Below are 17,839 nucleotides of genomic sequence, written 5' to 3'. Positions count from 1 at the left end.
TTTAGCTGTTCCACCTACCGAGCCCCGTGTCCTGCAGGGCCCGAGTTGTGAATGGCCTGATGACCAGAGGAACACCTGCCCCGCCCTGACACATCTATTAAGGCACAGTGTGACAGAATGGCAGGAAGGAATGTAGAATAGCACTGCTTGTGGGGTCTGGGCTAAGGTGAAGACAGCCCAAAACTACAGCCACAAAACTGGTCTCTCACCGTCTTGGCTCCCCACCTCCTAGCACAGCCTTTTGTGCTGCGACCCGCCTACACATTCCATAGTGGTAGGGCCAGCTCTAGGGCGGTGCGATCAGTGCAACCACACCGGACGTTGACTTGGGGTGGGGGCGTGATTTAAAAAAAAAATGTATACTCTCATTTTAAAAGCACCTGTTGGCATGTTTCCGGCCGCCAGCAATTTTCAGACATTAATTAAAACGTCAATATAACTCAGGTGATTTATCGTCTTCCTGGAAAGAGACCGGAGGTTTGTCTAGTGGAAGTTTTGACTCATCCTAAGGTAGTGAAGAGGGTTAAAATGCCTACTGCTTAGAACCTGTACCATGCAGATAACGAAGTGCATATAATGTAAAGAGGTCAGTGGGTTACTGCTTCTGTAAGATAGCTCCTTTTGTTACTTGTCGTTTCTAAGGCAAAATCCTAATATAGAACATCCTAGAGCTGCATGCAAACTACAAGGTATATGTTAGAGCTGTAGGTTTTTTGCCCAGTCTTTCATCATCCTAATCTTGCGAAAAGGGTTCATTTGGGTAGAAAACAATTGTTATTATGAAAGAGAACCCCTAACAATGATGTTACGGTTTAAATTCTGAATTTGGGCTTTTCCAGAATAAGGACATTAACTTTATTGCCTACCAGTATAGATGACATGTCACTCCTACTCTACACCTTGTAGTCCTGTCTGATGTAACATTTCCTATACACTGATTTACACCCATATGATTGTCTCTGTGCAATGTGTGTGAGGTGTAAAGTGCTCTGACACCTTACACTGGTATGAGTGGTGCTATAAAATTAAATGGCACTGTTAAAGGGTGTTAGTGAGGGAATCGTGGCAGAGGTGGTCATGGGGGGCAACAGACATTGTCGCACAGGGCGCCACCAGCGCTAAATCCGGCCCTGCATAGTGGCCTAGTCAGGTGGCCATAGTGGGGGCTGGGTGGCCAGTAGGATATTGGGGTTGGTTGTCCTCCATGAAACCAGCCCACAGGTGACACTAAGGCAGGGCCCATGTGCTTTGCCAATCCATCCCTGGCTGCTGCCCACATTACTAACCTTGATTCCCATTGGCTGTGCTACAATTTCACTATCGGTACAAAAGGGGGTGGTGACGGATGGAGCATCAGAACCAATCAAACACTCACACCCAGTCAACAGATCTGGGTTTGATCCATCACCGTTCTTTAGCCCACTCTGCCACCCCAGTTCAGACATGGCCATATGCAAATCAGTCTGACCCTGTGCCTCATGGGAACAGTCCAGCCCGAATTGCCAAGCCATGCCTACCCTGGACCGGAGACAAGCTTCCTAGGACCGGTTTCTGGCATTTCAGCCGTCTTCAGCCAGGCTTGCTTGAATCCAGTGGCAAAGTGAGCAAGGGACTCACGTCTGAGCATACCCTGCCAACTTATGGCGAACAAAGCGGTACAAAAGGGGGTGGTGACGGATGGAGCATCAGAACCAATCAAACACTCACACCCAGTCAACAGATCTGGGTTTGATCCATCACCGTTCTTTAGCCCACTCTGCCACCCCAGTTCAGACATGGCCATATGCAAATCAGTCTGACCCTGTGCCTCATGGGAACAGTCCAGCCCGAATTGCCAAGCCATGCCTACCCTGGACCGGAGACAAGCTTCCTAGGACCGGTTTCTGGCATTTCAGCCGTCTTCAGCCAGGCTTGCTTGAATCCAGTGGCAAAGTGAGCAAGGGACTCACGTCTGAGCATACCCTGCCAACTTATGGCGAACAAAGCGGTACAAAAGGGGGTGGTGACGGATGGAGCATCAGAACCAATCAAACACTCACACCCAGTCAACAGATCTGGGTTTGATCCATCACCGTTCTTTAGCCCACTCTGCCACCCCAGTTCAGACATGGCCATATGCAAATCAGTCTGACCCTGTGCCTCATGGGAACAGTCCAGCCCGAATTGCCAAGCCATGCCTACCCTGGACCGGAGACAAGCTTCCTAGGACCGGTTTCTGGCATTTCAGCCGTCTTCAGCCAGGCTTGCTTGAATCCAGTGGCAAAGTGAGCAAGGGACTCACGTCTGAGCATACCCTGCCAACTTATGGCGAACAAAGCGGTACAAAAGGGGGTGGTGACGGATGGAGCATCAGAACCAATCAAACACTCACACCCAGTCAACAGATCTGGGTTTGATCCATCACCGTTCTTTAGCCCACTCTGCCACCCCAGTTCAGACATGGCCATATGCAAATCAGTCTGACCCTGTGCCTCATGGGAACAGTCCAGCCCGAATTGCCAAGCCATGCCTACCCTGGACCGGAGACAAGCTTCCTAGGACCGGTTTCTGGCATTTCAGCCGTCTTCAGCCAGGCTTGCTTGAATCCAGTGGCAAAGTGAGCAAGGGACTCACGTCTGAGCATACCCTGCCAACTTATGGCGAACAAAGCGGTTCAAAAGGGGGTGGTGACGGATGGAGCATCAGGTGAATGTATGACATTGTTCTGCATTCTGTCCATCAATTGTTGTTTTTGCATTTGTCACCCCGAGTGGGAAGGGTATGCTCAGACGTGAGTCCCTTGCTCTCCATGCCACTGGAATCAAGCTATCCTGGCTGACGAGGGCTGAAAGCCCGAAACCGGTCCTAGGATGTTTGTTTCCAGTCCAGGGAGGACCTGGCTTGGCAGTTCGGGCTGGACTGTTCCGGCTGGACTGTTCCCATGGGGCACAGGGTCAAGACTGATTTGCATATGGCTGGGTTCAAACTGGAATGGCATGGTGAGCAAAAAAACGATGGATTTAGGCCCAGATCTCTGTACTGGGGTGAATGTATGACATAGTTCTGCATTCTGTCCATCAATTGTTGTTTTTACAATTTCACTATCAGCACCTTCCTCCTCAAGTTTAAGTTTATTTGATTTATTTCTCTGCTGAGAACAACACCTTCCTCCTCAATCTGACTTCAAACAAGTGCATCCGTACTCTGCTATGCCAGCAGGAATCCTTTCTTAGATTCCCCACAGTGACAATATGCCTATTAGCAGGCCCTGCTCGCACACCTACAGTACTATTGACGCCACAGAGCCTGAGTGTCAAATATCACAGTGTGACCCGGGCCCTCCCAAACTTCCTGCCAGCTCTAAATAAATGCACAAGGGCCGCCCCGCAGTTAGCACACTGAGGGCAGATTAGCACTCGATTATCAGAGTGCTTCACGAAAACGGACTGACTAGTCAGGTCTAGCGCGCTTCTTTTTGTACATGCCAAATTGCACTGAGCTTGGCATGCTACCCCATGAGTACCGGTACTCTCTTTGGACACGTGGAAGTTCCGGTACTCAAGAGCATAACATTTAGAAGTGCCGGTACTTAGTACCGGTGAGTACCACCCATTTAAAGAACTGTATATATGTATAAGTATATTAACGATATTATACTGGGACGTGCTATATAGAGTATTGGTGTTTAAGATTCAGCACCTCAAATGCTTAGTTGTAGATTCCTCGTTTCCCCAAGTTATTCAAACCAAATAACCTTCTTTATACTCTAGAAACTTGGAATGCTTATGCTGAGTTTCTACATGAGGCTCCCTCTTCCTCAAATGATTAAGCGTGGTCCTGGCTGAACTTTGCGTGCAGATACATATCTCCTATATTCAGGCACATCTGGGTTCCAAATGCAGCATTCTACTTGGAATAAACAGAACCGCCACCACCCCAAGAGGAGAAGAGGGAGGCAATCAATTGGAGTTCGTGCTTTAAATGGAAAATGAGAAGTGTCGGTACTCATTATTAGACTGGGTGGGCTGTTAGGGGCGTGGCTATGAGCCAGGAATTTAACAATAGCCACATAAGTAAGCTTTAATGCAAATGTTCTGATTGTCATGTAAAGCACTTGAACACCCATGGGCAAAATTCGTACAATATCAAACTGCCTCCTTCCTTAGGAGACATGGCAAGCATCAGCTCCAATGTCATAGGTGCAGGGCCTAATTTTTGGCGGTTTGATATTGCGCAAATTTGGGCCATGGACATTTAAGCGCTTTACATGACAGTCAGAACATTTGCATTAAAGCTTACATTTTATAAGCACCACTGGTTAAGGGAGTTGTCCAGAATCACAGGATGATGAGCCGACGTCGGGATTCGAACCTCGTTCTCCAGTTCCACTGTCGGCAGCTCTGGCCACATCCTCATTCTCATTGTGATGCTAATTAGAACCTAACACTGCAGGAGCACCCCAGCGCAGGAATACACTACCCGTTGCCTGCCAGAGCGGCACATAAACACGCTCCATCTGAAAGGGTTATTTTCAATCGTTTTTGCATTGCACGTACCCGTACTCCAGGGCATGAGCCCTGCTGCTTCTGGGAGTAACAGTGCTCTCCTTGCCCAAAAACAAGTTCCGATACTCAGGGGGAGAAAACTGAGAAGTGCCGGTACTCAGTACCGGTGAGTACCGGCCCATTTAAAGCACTGGACACTAATGCTGATTTTTTTCTCATAGGTGAACACATATCATGCGGGGGCGCCATGGCACAGGTCTGTCTCACGGTATGCGGTCTTGTTGGACCAGGAGGGGCACCCGAAGTGCTATCCTTATAGTGGTGGAAGGCTACAGCCTTGGCCAGGTGTTAAGCAGCACAAGGGCGGTGGTGGCAGCATACTGTGTGGTGATCAGTAGTAGTGAACAGGTCCTTTTTACCCTGTCACTGGAGTGAGGCCAACAGGCTCACTCACTTTTTTAAAAGTTCAGCTGCTGTGTGCTTGACTCACCCTTGGCCTACTTCAGGTAGATGTGCAGTGCTGCGCAGGAGCAGTGACTCTGCGTTAGATGTGTATGTGCCTGGAAAGGGTACAGTACAGGGATTTTTATATGCTGCTGCCTGCTGTACTTACTATTGTTTTAACAGTGAATTTGAAATACCTGCACCTTCATGCACAAACCAAAGGGGCATTGGTTGACTAAACTGGTTTGATTTTTGTATGCTGCTGCCTGCTGTACTTGTTATTGTTTAAAATGTCATTGTGAAATATTTGCGCCTTCATTCACAAACCAAAGGGCCATAGTCTGATTACACTGGTTAGATTTGATGTTTGTATGCTGCTGTGCTTGTTATTGTTTGACCAGTAACTTTGAAGTATTTGCGCCTTCATACACAAACCAAAGGGGGGATTGTTTGACCAACCTGGCTTCATTGTCTGCATACTGCTGGATTTGTTTTTATCACGCACTTTGAAAGTGTTTTCACCTTGATGCAAGAAGAAAGGGGAATTGCTTTACAAAACACACTTGAATTTTGTATATTACTGGATTGCTGATTCTTTTATTATGCACTTTAAAAGTGTTTGCACTTTTTCCTTTGCTTCACCAGCTACGGTTGGTATAGATTCTGTCATTAGGTACTTGCTAATATGGTTTGTTTTTATCCTACATGATGCGTTATTGATGGTGTTGTTTGCACTTGTCTATAATATGTGCACCTGAAATCGTGTAATTAGCTTTGTGTACAATACAGAAATTTTAAATGCAGACACACATCTGCATCAATGTTCTGAAGCATCCAAGCAGTTTTCATCCCCAGCCTTGTGTGCCTGCCTGTTTATGCCCTGCTTACTAATAAAGCCCTGATGGTAGATATTGAGAGTGCATCCTCAGTTCATTTTAAATACTATAGCGTGGTTAATATAATATCGTACAAAATCCCTGACAGACGCAAGTGTGTGCCATGCAGATAATTCACACCAGTTTATTTCTCTTGGAGCATGCAGGATACTGGGTTATATCCTGTGTACTGCTCATGTATATTGTCAGTCGAGTCTGTTAAATTGCAGATTTGGGTTTGTCTTTCAAAGTTTCAAGTTATTTTCCATCAATGTCAATTCTAATTCAGACCCTATGCAGTTGTTCCTTGTTCTTCAGCAATAGGCAGTTTCTCAAACAATACGACCGCTCCTTAGCATTGCTCTTATTCCTGTCTCAGTTAAATTATCTGCTCTTGACATTAATGTTACAAATGGTGTAGCTTATATGTTAAAAGTGTTTCTTACTTTCTTATTCGAATTTTGAGTACGCAAATATAGAGGCATTTCATTAAATGTTGGAGGTTTCAATGCAAAATATACCAGATTTTTTGGCGGTGGGGCAAAGTGGTGGGCGGTGGGTCAGGGGGCCCCCTCCATGTACTTTGCAGGGGGGGCCCCCTCAGGTTTCGTTACGCCATTGCCACTGGCTCGTCTGTGAAAGGGATTACAGTCTCTGACTTTCATCCTTTTGCAGACCCCTCGGGCATCTTGCTATGTATCCAATAGAGATGGTCTTTTAGAAGATGTTATTACTTAGAGATGCTACCAATACTGCAAAGCTATTAATTTGTGCCTGTGCTGTACCTGATCAGCCTAGTGGATGACAATGTGAACAAGTCATCCTTTAAGTGGTTGCTTGTAAACGTGTAGAGCAAAGCCTGTTTTCCATTATGTTATGTTAAATAAAATGGCATTATACCTCAGAATGGCATCTTACCAGGCTTATAGGCTTATGGGACCTTGGGTACTAAAGCAAGTACTCATTGTTTGTAGCCATGCATAGAACATATTCAGTGTGTTTTACATCTGTTGGCCCCTGTATACTAGGAATATGTGGACACACATTTGCAAGTGAACCCCTGAATATAGCCAAAGAAACTGAAAGACATAATATCTGTTTTTGGTTTTGTGAGGTTAAAATGGGGTGCAATATCTGCAGTATCGGCACAGTCCATCAGCCAGTTCAGTACAAAACTGTATAAATAGAAATAATCGAATATGAAAATCCCTAGGTGCCGCTTGCAGAGGACTCCATGCATGTAAGATTCCGCAGGACTTTACACAGGCTATACATTTTCTATTACTTCCACCAAAGTATTTGTTCAAATATTGCCAAGTTAAAAACAAAGAGTTATTTTCAATGAAAACATTTTTCTACTTTGCAATTTGAGCAACAGTGCGGCATTTTTTGGAAGTCTAAGCCTCGTTCCCTGTCTTTTCCAGGTCTGATACATTTTAATAATTTCTAGAAAAATACAACATTGTAGCTGTCCAGTGCAGATTTAAGTATGTATCTGCTACACTACTTGAGAAGATCAGAAAATGTTTACAAAATAGGAGTAAACCATTTCACTGGTTGAATTTTCCTGATGTGCTGGAAAGAAATTAGAAAAACTGGCTCCAATTCCTCTGACATTTTTTCAAAGAGCGGACTTCTTGTTTTTTTCAAATTTAATCTTGAACCTCAAACTATTCATGGACCAAAGAAAAATTGTTAATATGGTGTAGCATGTTCCTTTTAGGAGGAAACAATTTGCTATCATGGGAAAGAGTTAGAGAGCGAGCCAGGGGCGGCGTCGCCCCACTGCTTTCTCGCAGTGCCAGAAGCAGAAACATAAAATGGTAAAACAACTATTTTATGTTTCTGCTTCTCGCACCGCGAGAAAGCAGAAGGGTTTGGTTGGGGGCAGGTCTGCTCAAGGGCAGGAGTGGAGTTGCTTGGCCAATGCTGCAGGCCCTGACTGTATGTTACATCGCGGTTTTGACAACGCAAGTCGTTACATCGCGTTGGAGGGCGCTGGATTTAGGAATAGTGTGAATTACTATTCCAACTCCAGTCTACGTACAGTAGGGAAGGTGTTGGAATAGTAATTCACACTATTCCTTAGTCTAGAGCGCCCTCCAGTGCAAGTCGGTGTAACGACTTTCGTTGTTAAAACCACGATGTAACCATACCGCGTTGTAATGGTTTCGTGGTAAAGGATGTTTCCCCACCAAACACAACACTGCCATGGCAGCATTGTGATTGGCTTAGGGGAGGGGAGGGAGGCTGCCTGTTCCTGCTGGAGGCAGGAAAGCAGAAAAACATGGGACCTGGCCAGGAGCTGAGATGGTGCTGGACCCAAGTAGGTATGTTTATTTATGTTTTTTAAATTACCCTCCCGCACGAACCCCTGAGTGACACCCCCACCTGCCCCCCTCCCGTCATTCATGCCGGCCGCTACTGGAGCGAGCAGAACAGCAGGAGAGATGAAATCACTTATACTAACAATCTCTCCTAGGCTGGCCATTGTGGCTGAAATAGAAGAAAAGAAGAAAGGTCTCAACGGCATCAAGCCTGCCCATAAACAGAGGTGCTTTTTGAAGGAAGGAAGTCGATTACTTTGTAGAAAGAAGTTTAATTGAAGATATATGCAGCAACCCCCAACAGCTGTCATCCAGTGCACTGCTGTCCTGTCTCCGTGACTCCAACAGACTGGCCTCACGTAGTAGAACAACAGTTGCTAGGTTGCAGCTGCTGGGTGACAAACATGGTGACATCACCAAAAGGAACATATCAAGATTACTACATATCCTCTTTCCATAAACAATTAATAACAAATAAAATTTGACGTTCAAAAACTAATATAGTCTTGTAATTTCCTTGGAGGTGTTATCTTGTGCGTACTCTGCCTAATGCTTTTGTTAGGATAATCGTTGTACTTGTTCTGGTTAGACACAACATCTTTTCCAGGGGCAGATGCAACAGTATTTCCAGGAACTGATGTGCTCTTATCGCCTTCAATTGGATTAGCTTTGAGCCATTCATGAACTTCAGTTTCAATGCATTTGGCCACTTGATTTACATTCCACCATTTACCATCCGTAAGTTTCAAAAAATCACCCTTGACAACTAGAACTTTTTTGGATCAAATAATTTGGAACTCCCTTTACAAAGAAAAGAATCAGTTTTCACCCTCACATACATACCCGCATCAAACGATCTTGGTTTCTTAACCAGACCTTCATTATGTTTCCGTTCATAGGAGTCTTGATATTTCTCAATTTTGGTCCTAATCTCACACTCATTTATCACTCTCCTACCACATCTACCCATCCATGATGGAACGGCAATGGAGCATGGTGCTCTACCCTTCAATAAACAAAACGGGGTTTCACCTGTTACAGAATGTGGGGTTATTCTATAATTCCATAACATATTTTTCACTTCACTCCTCCAACACTCATTGTTATGCAAAGTCATCTGAATACATTCACCAATCATACGGTTGAAACGTTCGATTAAACCATTTCCCCTAGGATGATATACTGGAGTCTTGGAGTGTTTAATGCCCCATTTTTTTAGAAACTCAATAAACTCACTAGATGTGAATTGAGAACCGTTATCAGTAAGAATCTCCTCGGGACAACCTTCTCTTCGAAATATTTCTTCACAGAATTGAATTACGTTACTGGATTTAACTTCTCTGACGAATGTTATTTCCGGCCATTTGGAAAAATAATCCATTAATACAATTGCACATCTGTTGCCAATTCCCAATATTTCAAATGGGTCACAGATATCCATGGCTAATCTTTCCCATGCACGTTCTGGCCACTTTGAATGGTGAATGGGATTTTCTTGTACAACATGGGTTTTGTCACTGCGCGAGCACGCCACACAATCTCTTACAAATCTTTCAATCTGTCTATCCATTCCTGGCCACCAGAAATCCTTCCTTGCTTTCCTCTTCATTGCAGTCATTCCACCATGTCCTTCATGCAACAAGTCAATCAGCCTTGGTATTAGGGAACTGGGAACTACTAACCTGTCACATCTCCTCAATATTCCATTCACAACTGACAATTTGTTCCAAAATTCCTTATATTGTAACAAGTTCTCTTGGAGTTTCCATCCCTCCATGATGGGCAAACATTCAATTAATTTTTTCATGATTACATCTTCCAACATAGCTATGGCAACTTCATACACATCTTCGTCATCATCATCATCATCATCAGAGTTAGCATTGCTATTATTGCTGCCTCTTTCAACTGTCACAGGTTTTGGAAGAGTTTTTAATACATTCCTACCTTCGACACCTAAATGGTGTTTTAAAATTGCTAATTTTATACTAGCAATATAAACTTCTGTGCCAATTACTTCCAGATATGTGGTGAAGGATTCTCTCCAATCCTCCCAAGTCATGCAAGGTGCACCAGGTTCTTGTAGAAAGGTGGGGGGAGGTACAATTGTTTGATTTGACATTATGTTGGTGGTATTCTATTAAAAAATAGCAGTCTATAATATAATCTTTATATAGACAAACACCCCTTGTATATTTCTTTATTACAGCTTATTTCTGATAAGACTGCAATTGTATGACGCTCAATTATTGGCTTATATTTTGTTTTTTATTTGTGACCCAGACTGTCAATGAACAAGTTGTTAATTAAAATGTTCCAGTAATTGAGGCTCACCTTAATCGTCTTCTTCTCCGTATAGATATTCCGCAAGCGTAATGTTTCTGTTGAACTCGCGTTGCTCCGAGTTTGTTTTGGTATCTTGGAAGTGATTTAAGATGGCGGCAGGCACGACGTGACCTTACGTGAGGTCGCGTTCACTCGTGCACTGGACGCATACGCGTTAGGTAGCGCGCAGCACGGTTCCAGACGATGTTTGAAGGAAAGCAAAATGGTCGCGTGTTCGTATCGCCAGTATTCCTTTGAACCACTCAAACAATGCGTTCAATGGCTAACTGTAAGTGGCTCAATACTTACTAAAGTTTCTCTTCAAATCTCAATAGTAATGTTCCTTTTCTTGACATGCCTCTGAAATAATGATTCACCACAATGATGTCGTATATTGCGGCATATTAAACAGCAACCTTTAAATGTGCACTTTTCGCAACTTTTGCACAATTCCTCTTCAGGCCCGGATTTCTTCTTCTGTTGCCCCCAATCACTCTAAGGCAATTTCAAAAATTAATTTACCGAAAAGCGGAAGAAGGAAAAATATGCTATGAGCAGTCTCACAGCAGACAGTCTCAAACAGCGAATTGCCAATGGTTTTTCTGGAACACCACTCTACATATTCATACGTCCAATACAGGATTTCAGACACTTTCACCTCAATACATGACGATAGGTTGTCTTTTACTTACCGTTGAGGGTCTCCTATGACCACATCAAGAACTCATAATGCTGCACACATATCTTCTTAAATTTGCGTGAACACTTCTTTCTTAATAGAGCATCCCATCCTCGTCGCCAATTTTGAAGGAAGGAAGTCGATTAATTTGTAGAAAGAAGTTTAATTGAAGATATGTGCAGCAAACCCCAACAGCTGTCATCCAGTGCACTGCTGTCCTGTCTCCGTGACTCCAACAGACTGGCCTCACGTAGTAGAACAACAGTTGCTAGGTTGCAGCTGCTGGGTGACAAACATGGTGACATCACCAAAAGGAACATATCAAGATTACAACAGTGCTATATTTCTTAATCTCGCAAATCTTGCTCAAGGGCCGGGACACTCCTAAACAAAACTTCTCTGGACCTTACTCAGGGGCAGCTCCTCCATTAGGGCGGAGAAGCATCGCCCCACTACTTTCTACTACTACTACTTTATGCAAAAACATAAAATGGTAAAACTACCATTTTATGTTTCTGCTTCTAGCACTGCGAGAAAGCAGAATGGTTTAGTTAAGGGCGGGCGGTTCTGCTCGAGGGCTGGGGAGGAGTGGCTTGCCCAATGCTGCGGGCCCTGATTGTTTGGTCTGCCCTCTGGGGCCGACCAAACCAGTCATGCACACTCTCTATTTTCTCCATGTAGGCTGCAAGCAGCCTACATGGGGAAAATGGGCTCCCCATAGGTGCCTGGCTGGTCAGCATCCCGCAAGTCATGCCGGCCGCGACTGCTTCCTGTGGGCCAGTGAGGTTTTGCCAGGCTCACTTCATACATATTACAAACACCCTCCTTGGCTTCGGGCATGGTTATGCTGCCCTTTGTCCCCAACATTGCCCAGGATTATGGAGGGTTGTTTAGCCAATCACCCCAATTCTAGCTCCTTCCAGGATTTTTCCTTGGTCGTGCGTAAGTGGGAAGGGTTGTGTTGGGCCCCCACAGATTCCTCACAGGTAAACCCTTCCTTGCCAAAGGACCATGGAGAATTCTGTCTGTTACCAGCCACTCCCATTTTCTTTGGGCTTTGGAACACAAGACTGCGGATCAAATTTCCCGACCACAATTGTGAACTTCAAGTCATCCTCCTTCCAGAAATCGATTTGTGAGAAGTAAGAGTAGAATAGCTGACAATTGCCAGAGTTTCCTAATTGCATTGGCAAAGTTCATACTTGGGTATATGTCAGTTGCTTGCTTCAGCTAACATAGGTGTTCCATTAGTGTAGGACACACAGGGAACACTGCGGGCCTTGACATCGTCCATAGTGTAATCCATGATATATATTTTTTTTACATGGGACAGCAGAAGTCTACATAGTCATGCCGTCTCTTATAGACACAAAAAAGAAATGGTCAGTGGGGATAACTTTTCAAGTATATCATTAAATCATTTAAAACAGTTTTAGAAAACTGTACACTTTTTGGGTCTCGTAATGTTTTTTAGCACCAGGGAAACTACAAATAATTAGAAGTGCTGGGGGAGGGGCTATTGCAACGTTTCTTTGAGAAAGGGCAAGGTGGTAAGATGTCGTTACCACACCTTTGCTAGCTTATGGACAAAATCAGGCCAACAAATTAAAATGTGAGGATGTAGGGTCGACCCAGTTCTCCCGTTTCCATGGATAAGGTCAGAAGTAAAGGCGAGCCCGAGGAAGCCTAAACTAATTCAGTTTGAAGGTAAGCATTTGGAGGCATATTATCAAGCACGGCGTTAAAATTATCGCCGCTTTAGCGGCAGAAAACTGCCACTAAAGCGGCAATAATGAGCTTGATAATATGCCGCAGAGAGTTCCAATAGAAGCCCATGTTGACACCAGAACATGGACTTCTATTGAAATTCTCCAGGGCATATTATCAAGCCCATTATCGCCGCTTTAGCGGCAGTTTTCTGCCACTAAAGCGGCATCATTTTAACGCCGTTTCTTGATAATATGCCCCTAAGACTTTTGATGTTGAGATGAGGCAGCCTTCTTGAAAGCCATCTATGCAGAAAATAAGCTGATGTCACAGATCTGTTTGGTGGCAGTAGATTGAAATGGAATACAGACGCGGGGGCATTTTTGAGTAAAGTAACGTGCACCATATTGGCACCACACCTGTGCATATGATTCTCAAATGCAGGCGGCAGTATATCAAGCTCACTAGTGGTCTCTTGAATCTGATAGCGGTACCTGAAGCTGTTACCAGAAATAGAAAGGAAGCGAGAGATGCGTGGCTTCGATACAGATGTTTGCATATATTGGTTGCTGTGCTGGGAAGAATAGCACTTCTGGCACATAGTTCAGAAGCTCGAGGGCATGGTTACAGCTGTGCATCATCATTTGAGGTCTTAGTAAAAGAGCAGTTTGAAGATGAAATAGATTACCACTATCATCAGTTTGGTGATCATGCAGAAATACATTCCCGGCTCGAAACCATTTCATGGGCATAAAAAGTCAGGAACATACCACTATCAATAATTTTATCTGTGCAGATATGATCATGGAGGAAACATCTCTGAACTATATGAAATTAGAGGTTGGTCCTTGCAACTCTGCGTATTTCCCATCACAGCAGTCCTATCTTGGATTATGTATTTTACCCATTCCGCTTTTCAACCATTAACCTGAATTGAGTGTTACTGAAATTGAAGGAAGCAACCATCTTCCACTGAATATTTAGCTACATGTGGAGGAGAAAGAGACAGTCTGCAGGTCTAGTTTCAAGCCTGTCTAAATTTGTGCGCCACAAAAAACGATATGTTGAATTTCCCACTCAGCAAGGGGAGCTGCACCAGCCTTGTGCTGGAGTCAATTTATGATCCTTTCCAGGGTGGAAAGAGAAAGGAGAGGCGTTTGGTAATGCCCGCAAGCATATATGGTTGTAGGTGTTCTTACGCTTCAAAGGCACATCACACCTTGGAAGGCCAATTTCCTATCCATTGACTGGGATTTACGGCTGCAGAGATCTCTGTACTTGTGGCAAAGATCTTTGACACCGTAAATGGGTTTTGGTCTTTCAGGAATATATCTGTGAGTTATTGATAGGCAATCAATCAATCATAAACGTTATTCAATTTGACAGGAAAATCATAAAAGCACATAAATAACTCATTCAATAAAATATATCACGGAATAAAAATACATAATTTAAGTAAAATACACATATTTGTTAAAAGGTTGCTAAAGCCAATGGAAGCAATGAGATATGCAATCAAATAAGTTAAGATACAAAATGGCAACTCAAAATAAATCTATGCCTGTGTACATTTCCTGCCAATTCTAACATAAATACAGGAGAATCATGTTCCCACCCTGCAAGAAAAATAAAAATGCATATGCAAAACTTCAGATAAAAATCCCTTTTCAGAGGAGCCTAGCGCGCAACCAAGATGGCCGCGTAGGTGCGAGGCTCCCGAGGACCTCCGCGACCTCCTGTATAAATCCTGACAGAATCCTGTCCCAGATGAGGGGACTGTATTTGTGAACCCGTGCAGAGGTGACGCCCGTTTTCCGTTTTTAAATCGGACCTCGGACACCGGCAGGAGCATCGATTGAGGTTTGCGGCCTTCTCCACGCCGGCCCCCCGTACTGGAGTCGTGGGGCGATCCGGACACAAAGTGAACAACAGCGGCGGGCAAGGCTGGGTGGCTCGCGTACCCCGCGCTTTCACTTTCGCTTTTGCGCCCTCCTTGCTGCCAGGCGAGGTTGGGTTGCGGGGCGGTGTGCGGTGCTGTGGCCTCGTTGGGCTGCCCTGCCGGCCCGCCGGCTGCGATCCGTCCTGAGGAGCGGTGGTCGCCCCCCCCTGGAGCCCTTGAACGGGATTGTCTGCCCCTTTTCTGAGGAGATTGGCTCGATTTGGGGATTGCGACCATGGCCACAAAACAAGATGGCGACCGGGCCAAGGTGAAGTCGACCCGTCGTGGCACGGCCCAACAATCCAATAACATGGACCGCTACACCCTCCAGAAGGGATCTCCAGAGGTGCTGCGTAGGTCCCCCACGGGCCCGACTGATGCTCCTGTTCCGCCCACGGACCTGACCCTCCGGGACGTCATGGGCGCCATCGCCGAGATGAAGGCCTCGGTGGACCAGCGCTTTGACACTCTGGCGCAGAAGATCGACTCGGCCCACGTGGACGTGGGCCTCGTGAGAGCCGATCTGTCTAAAACAAATGACCGGGTCGATTCTTTGGCCCACTCTACCTCGGGCCTCACAACTGACGTGGCGGCCCTCCAACAGGAGGTGCGCAGGCTTGGCCAGGCGAGCGCCCTGATGAATCGTCGACTGGAGGATTCCGAGGGTCGGGCCCGGAGAAACAACGTCCGCATTATCGGGGTGCCGGAGGGACGAGAGGCGGAGGCAGCGGATCTGTTCGTGGAGGACCTGGTCCTCACCCACCTACAGCCTCGGGGGCTGAGCAAATTCTTTGCAGTGGAACGGGCCCATAGGGTCCCCGGGGGTAGGCCTAAGATCGGCGCCCCTCCGAGGCCTCTCATCGCCCGGATCTTCAATTTTAGGGACAGAGACGCTATCCTGCAGACTTCTAGGCTCCAAGGTCCAGTCAGACTTGATAACATGGATATTAATTTCTATCCTGACTTCACCCCGGCGGTCCAAAAGCAGAGACTAAGCTTTCTGGGTGTCAAACGTCGCCTACGAGACCTGAATCTCAAATATTCGATGCTTTTTCCAGCTAAGCTGAGGGTGGAGGTAGATGGCCGCACGCACTTTTTTGATCGTCCCGAGGCGGCCGGGGACTGGCTGGACACTTTGCCTGGAGATCGGGGCCGGGGGGGCGCGGTTGGTGGGGAGGGCCCGCCGGATCAAGACTAAGGGACTAATGGTAGGCCTTGCTCCGGGCTGTGTTATTGTCACCATTGACTGTTAGGGTAAGTTCCCCTCCTGTGGAGGTCGTGCGGGGTCTCTTGGGGGATCTCCCTCCTCCTCTGGGGGACTAGTTAGTTTTCTTCTATGGGGCGACAGGCACACTGCACTTTGGGGGGGCTGTTCGGGCTCATGCAGGGGTGCAGGGTGGGGGGAGTTCTGTTGGGATGGGTGGGTTGGGGTGGGGTGTGGTTCGTTTCTACCGCAAGGCAAACCCTTTATTGTACTGGTGTTTTTGAGTTGCTCTCGGGGGGACAAATGATGGCTTCTGTATGTGATGGGGGGTAGGGACCTGACTTTGTTGTCCTGGAACGTTAACGGGCTGGGGGATAGGATTAAGCGGGGTGTGGTCCTGCAGTATCTGAAACGGATTTCGCCTGATGTGGTCTTTCTGCAGGAGACACACCTTATTGGTAACTCCTTTTGTGCCATGAATCGACGTGGTTATCGTTTGGTGGCCCACTCGGGCTTTACGTCAGGCTCACGAGGGGTGGGCATTATGGTCAAGACCTCGCTCCCGCTAGAAATAGACGAGGTGCGCCATGATGAGAGGGGACGCTACACTGTTTTGGTGGGGAGAATGGAGGGCAAAGTAGTCGTCTTTGTCTCAGTGTACGTCCCACCGGGGTTACAGTCCACCACCTTTGCGGACCTGGGACGCCTCCTTCTTGACCTTCCGGGGGGGCTTCTGGTGGTTGGGGGGGACTTCAACGCGGTGGTTTCTGGGTCTATGGATCGTTAACCCCTCTAGGGACCTCCCCCGGGCACAGGCGTGGCTGTCGGGCCTTTTGGACACACTGGGATTGGTAGACTGCTGGCGTTTAAAGCATCCCACTCAGCTGCAGTACACCTTCCATTCGGGTGCCCATGGTAGCCTTTCGCGGCTTGATCATATCCTTGTCCCTGCGGCCTATGCCGGGAGGGTGGGGGAGGTGCGCCATTTGGCGAGGGGCATTTCAGATCACTCCCCGCTCCTGTTGCACTTTGATGTCTTCCCGAGGGGGGAGGGCAGGGTAGCTCCAATCAACGCTTGGTACCTGCGCGACCCCACTATTCGCGCTGACTTGATTAAATCCTTGCAACGGTATTTCGAGGAGAATGTGGGGTCAGTCCTGTCGGCTATCTCCCTGTGGGAGGCTTTCAAGACGGTACTGAGAGGGGAGGCCCTCTCCTTTATTTCCCATGCCCGGAGGCGAGCACAGGAGGAGGTGACCCGGGTGGAGGCCGAAATTACTGAATTGGAGGGTGATTTGGGGAGTGGGGTGACTGACGCTGCGCTCCACGTTCTGCACCTTAAACAGGCGGCCTATAGGGCCCTCGTCACGGAGGCGGCCAGGGGCCTCAGCAGAGAGCAACAGGGGCGATTGTATGATGTGGGTGATAAGGCGGGCAAGTTGATTGCGTGGCTGGATAAGAAGGAGAGAGCGAGTCGTGTGGTCCCGCTAATTGAGAGGACGGATGGCGTGCGTGTCATTGAGCCGGAAGGCATTGTTTCTTGCTTTGCGGATTATTTCCGCGAGGTATATTCCCCGGTTTCTCCCTGCTCGGAGGAGGATTCCCATGCCCTGCTGCGTGACATCGCGCTCCCCTCCCTTTCTGTGGAGGACAGGGAGTCGCTGGATGCCGCCCCCACCTCGGACGAAATCGCCCTCGCCATCCGCTCGGTCGCTTCTGGCAAGGCCATGGGCCCAAACGGCATTCCTATCGAGTTATACAAGCTGCGACCGGATGTACTGGCACCCCACCTCCGCGCAATGTTCCTTGCGGCCCACTCGCGGGGCTCCCTCCCGCCGGACCAGCGTCTGGCTAC

Source organism: Triturus cristatus, chromosome 1_2, assembly GCF_964204655.1.
Source record: "Triturus cristatus chromosome 1_2, aTriCri1.1, whole genome shotgun sequence".
Lineage (NCBI taxonomy): Eukaryota > Metazoa > Chordata > Amphibia > Caudata > Salamandridae > Triturus > Triturus cristatus.
The sequence above is the reverse complement of the archived record's forward strand: the minus strand, read 5'-3'. Positions refer to the sequence as shown.